At 34.7% G+C, this 6,659-nt stretch overlaps 1 long non-coding RNA gene across 3 annotated transcripts in view; it reads right to left on the reverse strand.

The window, feature by feature from the left end:
• The window catches only part of LOC116217859, a 33,967-nt gene that overhangs the window by 20,643 nt on the left and 6,665 nt on the right, over nt 1-6,659 (reverse strand). The window contains exon 1 of one of the 3 annotated variants that reach the window (XR_004162580.1): nt 5,171-6,115. The exons of the other annotated variants lie outside the window; for them this stretch is intronic. This is a non-coding gene — a long non-coding RNA (uncharacterized LOC116217859). Of the gene's footprint in view, nt 1-5,170; nt 6,116-6,659 lie in introns of those variants that run through there. 3 annotated transcript variants of the gene reach the window in all.

Consider the following 6,659-nt stretch of genomic DNA (forward strand, 5'->3'; position numbering starts at 1 on the left):
GAGATTCTGTTTAACATCAAATTTTCAATTCAAATAATAGTAGAAAAAGAAGCCCAATTAAAAAAATAAATAAAAATAAAAAAGAAAGCCTTTGAGACTAGTGAGGAACGATAGCATAGATTTTTATTTTATTTTAAGTTTAGTAAGCTGATTTGGGTTTCGTTACTTCACCAAGTTCTGTAGTTACCACAGACAGAGTTCAATTTAGAAAAAAAATCTGAAAGAAGCTTATTGAGGAGAAAAATTTTTGCTTAAGATGCTGTGAAGGACATTTTACAGTTCTCTCTTCTCTTCATAGTGAGTGGATAAAAGCTATTACAGCTTCCCTCTGTGCAGCATTACTGCCTAGTTTTTATCATCTCATTCCATAAGTGCCAAGTAGGTGGTGTGCCAACAGGACCTAACTGTCCACCATGATTAAATGTAAGCACTTTGGCCTGGAGAACAGATGGGACATTGGCTGTGCTAGAGGGAAGGCAGACAAGGTTGAACAGTCTCTCATCTCTCATTCATTTCAAATGTACACATGAATGATACTGTATATAGTTTCACAAAGAAAAATCCAAATCCAGAAGAAACCATATGCTTTTGCCTTCACAGATTTTAAATAGTCATGTTCGAAATATTTTACAATTTGCTTTGATCAAATAAGCATAATTCATATACATATTTCAGTCTATGAATTCCACAGACAAGTGCTACTTTAAAAGTACTTTTCATACTGTGATCCTAATGGTAACCTAGATTGTATAAAATACATCATAATAAAGAGACCTGAGGATGTAATACATTTTTAATGTGAATTACTACAAATAATGTAATAACCCTTAACAGGAGTGATTGTAGGAATGTGTCTACTAGATTAGTAGGGAAAGAAAAATAAGCATTTCATTTAAATATGTTTTAGTTAGATTAATATTAGCTATACATATTTTTAGCATATTTACTGGGAAAAAAGTTTATGTTTTCTGTAAAACCTCATATAAAATATTCAGAAACCTTTCAAATTCTCCATGTATGATATATATATTTTAATACTTGGTAAAGGTTTGAAGGTTGTACCTGCATATAATAAAATTATATTTTAGAATTGATTGTGGATCTGGAGAATCAGGAGCAACAGAGAGGTATAGCGTATTATAGATGTAAATTCATGACTTCATGGTAGAGGCTCCTTCTCATGTGTCTGAACAATTAAAGTGATCAAATTTGAGAACCAGTACCTGAGTATGGTACCTCCTGCTGTAAGTGTGTTGAACAAAATGCTAAATCTTGAAGATCTGTAGTCAAGGTTGCCACCAGCTCTTAGGGCTCTGGTTGGATAAGATTAGAGAGCTGTTGGAGAGGAAACATTTGATATTTTCAAAATTCTGTAAGTCATATCTTTGGAGCCTGTGAATCGAGGCACTGTAGAATGTGACAGAAAAGAATCACTACATAGTACTTTTCTTGTTTCTCAAGTTAGTTTCCTTGCTTAAGTGATAAAGAGCACTACTGTGCTTGAGGACTGTGGTTCTGCTACACTTACTGTTTTCTACTTGGCACAACTATCTACACTTAAAGAATTTTCTTTTTGCTCTGTCAAAGAGATTTTTTTGTGTCTCATTGTAAAACAGCTGTAAAGTGATAAATTGTACAAGTCCCATCCCACACCATAAATAGTGATGTACAGGTAGCAGTAAATGCTAGCAGTAGTCCACACTGAAGAGCAAAATAAGAAATGAAAACTGTCAGTCAAAATTCAGATTACTTGCCAAGTATTAAAATAATCAATTGATGTTCTGTTCATTAAATTTAAAACAAATTATGAGGAACACTATTAAGCAATTATTTTAACACAGAAGCTATGCAATAAAAAGAGTCTGAATTACCACAAGTTGTTGTGCTCCTTGTTATCTAAATCTTAATATCTAAATCTTAATATTCAGTCAACAAGGTCTACAGTACAGAATGTTGAAATAATAACAGAATTAATTTATTAGTGTATTTTACATTGGTGATTGAAAGCTTTTTGCAGAAATACAAGAACGTCAAAAGTCATCAATAATCTTGGATATATTTAAGTAAATTTACAAACAAAAAGTGGATTGAACACCATCTTCATACTATATAACACTTCAGAATCAACACCTTGGGATAATGCATTACAAATATTGCCAAAAATTGCATCTCATCTTACGTACATCTGGTCCCTTCATCTGCCTATATGAGAGTCAAAATAAGAATAACTTTTTTAATTCTCATCAGTATCATAGAAATGTCAAGAAAATATTAGCCAAACTATGTTTCAGTCCTGGAAACTTCTAGTGGGCTGTCTTAGTAGTAATTTTTCTTCTGTCTGCTTGAGTACTTGATATCTATTCTTTAGCCCATGAACAAAGGGCATGACTCTTTTTGAAGAACCTGTGGGATCAGTGCATCACTTTCCAATATGTCAGAGGTGTCTTCTCAACATATATAAAAGACATGGACTCCCTTCTCTGCGTCTGACACAGATTCAGGATTCCTCTGAACACAGAGTATTTTCTTGCACTTCTATTTGGTATAGAAGAAAATGTTGGCAGAATGACTGATGCCTTTCTTACTCAAAGACAAATTCAGTACTTTTTTCAAGACTTCTTATACTGCTTCCCCAAAGAACTGTGCATTTTTTCCAACATAGTGATCTTTAGGCACATAATTAAAATTTCTAGGAGATCATACCTTTTGAAGAGATGATAACATCCCTCTATGGTCAAGTTCTGCAGGCACAGTGAAACTCAGCTATAAGCATTAGCTTACTAAAGTGAGGAACAGAAAAAAAAAGTCTCCTTTGCAGAGAATGTAGCAGTTGCTTCTGAGATTTCATCCCTTATTCAAAAACACTGACCTAAGTTAATGTGGATCTCTGCATTCTGTTTTCTGTTCCTACTTTCACTACTAATCCTAAATTTAGGACAATCGACTGGAAGGTTACCCAATTCAAGTTATTATGGAATAAGTAATAGAGGGAGCATACAAAAGATTCCTGAATTGATACACCAGAACTTTCTATTGTGAGAACACCATTCTTAAACCAAGGAGCTTCGCTATTTTGCTTCTATGCTAGTATGATCTGTCAAGCAACTCAGTCTTTCGGACAGATATGTCCTTAGGTACACCTACGAAGTTTCTTGGAAGTATACCCTCCTTTGAATATTTAGGAAAAAGGTGCAACTTTATCTGGGATATTGTAAAAAGTTGTGTTGATTGAATGATGAAAAATTATGAGCTGAAGAGAAAGAAGTTGTATTTCCTAATCTTGTTTAGAAATGTGAGTTGAATGGAATTGTAGAGATAGAGGAGAGCTGGACAAATGGAAGGCTGATGCAATCTTCTTCTGTATTGTAATAAATAGGAAACAAGTATCTACTTCAAAATGGGAAAAGAATGGATGTATTTGTAGAATATCAGTTTAAATTAGGCTGCTTCTATTTTTGTTGTGGATCAGTACCCCCTGCAATGCTTGTCTGTAGATCCTCTGGGAGATTTAGGTCTGAGAGCATTAATGAAGTTACTGTCAGAATGCCCTGTGTCTATCATATTTTGGCTCCCCGCCTTGAACAACTTTTTGCACCTTGAGGTGAGCACACTTGCTTCCTCCAAGTTTTATCAGCTGAATATCCCAAAAGCCTTTCAGGCTGTAGTACTTTCAGGCTCTCATTTCCCAGCACAATTCCATTGCCATTGCCTTTCTTGTAATTGATCTTTATTTCTTATCTGATTATCCTTTCATTGCTGGCCAGTTTAATTCAGAAACAACTTGATCAAATTCACTCTTTCATTAAATAATTTATTAATAAATGGAGGAGACTGCTCAGATGACTCAAATGAACTTCATTAGCATACTGTGAATAATTCAGCACTTTTGACAGGGTAAAAAAAAAAGGGCCTTAAGAAGTACAAAATACACTTTCTTGCCAAGTTTCTCATCTAGATTTTTCCTAGAGTCAAAGGGTACCTCATGATGCACCACTCTGCTGCCAGAGTCTGTCCCTGTGAGGAGGCTTACAAGCTTAAATTTTCATAGAATTGCTTTTTTCCCCAATACAAAACCTGAAAGTTTGCCAAAATTATTAGGAAATCCAATACTGTTTAAATTTTTGATAAGTTTCTTCCATACAAATAAAAGCTGGAAGAGACTACCTGACTTAAGGAATTTCCAAAATACCAGTAATATAAATATTGTAATTAATTTTCTTTTCTGAAGAGAGTTCTAACTCTATGTAAGTGTGACCAAAAGTTAAGGAAAGTTTTGACTTGGCTTTGAATGGTAGATGTGTTTAGGATGAGCCACCTGAAGAATCTTGACTATATATTGAATATTGATTGCAATCCTGACAAGGTTATACAATTATAAACTAAAAATATTGTGCATAGAGTGTGACTTTGCAGAGGGGACTTCTATATTATGATCAGTTCACAATAAATAAAGGAAGCATAGGAGATCACTCAAGGATATGCTCAGTGCAGGAGAAATTCTCTAATGGAGACACCTAGTATTCTGGGGCTTTTATCTTCTGCCCACTTTTTCCTGAGAAATGTTTCTTCCAGCTGCAATATGCTTTTTTTCAGCAGGTTTTACTCGTATGTAGGAGGAAGGAGGAAGGAAAGATATATAGAGGAGGAAAATGGCATTCTATTATGTTTAACTCTGAAGATATTCTAGGATATTGAGCTATTTTGCAACCGTTGGAGTGATCCATTTTAAGTCAATGGCATAGAGTTGCCTTCGGCATCAGTGAAGAACAGGGAGTCCATTAACATCTATTGCCATTCCAGTTGTGGAAAACAATTCCAGACCTGAACACCTGGAATCCAGTTGCTTCCTTCTTTCATAGGTCTGAATAGTTGCTATCTTCCACATAAAAGGTATACTAGTCCAGAAGAATAAGTGCATTTTGGCAAAAGAGTTTTTCCTTGTCTACCTCAGATTTTTCCCCTTTAAACTGAGATTTAAGTAAAAATCCAACTCCCACTTACCTCTCAGGAATAATTGGCTCATGTTTTGATACAGTTCTGAATGTGTAGCAAACTCAACTGTTTGCTTTTATAATTAAAGAGTTCTAGATGTGAAATTCTGGCCCTGCATATAATGAATTTATCAACTTCTATTTTTACAACTGTAAGTTTCTATTTTAAATATGCATACCTTAATACTGTTCCCTTCTTCAATTCTTTGGATTGTTGAGAAGCTCTTGTACAGGTAATAAAGCAGCATACATCTTTGCTTTGCTACTCACTAATATCTCTTTCCATTGCTCTCCTGCCAAAGGTTTTCTTTCTGATGCCTGGGAAAAGAAAAGCACCATGGCCCTAATTCTGTTTGTCTCATTCTTTCTCTGCTATTAAGGCCACAAGTTCACATTTTAAGAGAAATCCTCTGAGATTCATGTGTGTGGTAATTTCTATAAAGCAGCTGGAAGTACATTTTTTAATGACAGTATCTGTTTTTGTTTACAAAGGCCAAACCCAATTCTATTGTAAATCTCCAGGGGAAATGCTTTTAACTTTTATTCAGTTAATTCGAAATACTGAGAGAGTAAAAATTGCGTGCTTAGATGTCCATTATAAAAGCAGTGATTTATGGTGTCAGTAACTCTAATGATAGCTTTATAGAATTAAATTATTTATCACCAGGAATTCAAGACAACTAAAAGTAAATGCAAAGCCAATAATGTTGCCATTAATGTTTCCTTAGAAAAGAGAACAATTAGTTTTTATTGTCCCTTCTTCATTGTCTCTTCACGTATAACTAACTTTTGGTAATTGAAATACATGTCAGTGATGGGTAATTGTAAGTTGCAATCCACCTCCTTCTGGAAAAATGTACAAATACACAAACTCTCTCCTATTTATCAGTATTTTTGTTCAAATCTTACAAAAACAATCTTGAGAAAGTTTTCTCTTATCCTCCCCAAGATTACCTAGACTGATGACTTCACCTTGTTTCCTCTTAAATCAGTGACAAAAGTACAATGCCTAGCCCACTGAGGACCAAATCTTGATCATTGGCTGTTTCTGAAGAAAACCAAACATTTTCAAATATCAGCCTTATGTATTGAACATGTATATTTTCAGTACAAATTAAACTGTAGTATTTCTTGTTTTTTGGTTTTTTTTTTTTCCCTGGGCTGGTCTGGATAAATATATAAATTAATATATTAATATAAATAAAAATATATTTTTGTTCAGAGGATAGTTCCTGTAATCTGCAAGTATTCTAGAAGTTTTACCCTTCACTAGGCATTGACAGGAAATAAGAAGATCAAGAGAAATGTTTTACTCTATCAAGGTTTGTGTCTGTATCTTTGCTACAGAGGGAAACCTAACTCTGGTTGCAGGAAAATTGTATAAGACGTATGATTGGATGAGATGGGAAGAACAAGAATGGCGGAGAGGAGAATCACAGAATCACAGAATGGTTTGCGTTGGAAGGGACCTTAAAGATCATCTAGTTTCAACCCCCAGATATAGGCAGGGACACCTCCCTCTAGACCACATTGCTCAAAGAGACCAGGTTGCTCAAAGAGAAGATGACAATCCTGAAGCACACGATGTTTCACAAAGTAACAGAATCACAGAATCATAGAATGGCCAGGGTTGGAAGGGACCTCAAGGATCATGAATCTCCAACCCCC

Source organism: Meleagris gallopavo, chromosome 1, assembly GCF_000146605.3.
Source record: "Meleagris gallopavo isolate NT-WF06-2002-E0010 breed Aviagen turkey brand Nicholas breeding stock chromosome 1, Turkey_5.1, whole genome shotgun sequence".
Lineage (NCBI taxonomy): Eukaryota > Metazoa > Chordata > Aves > Galliformes > Phasianidae > Meleagris > Meleagris gallopavo.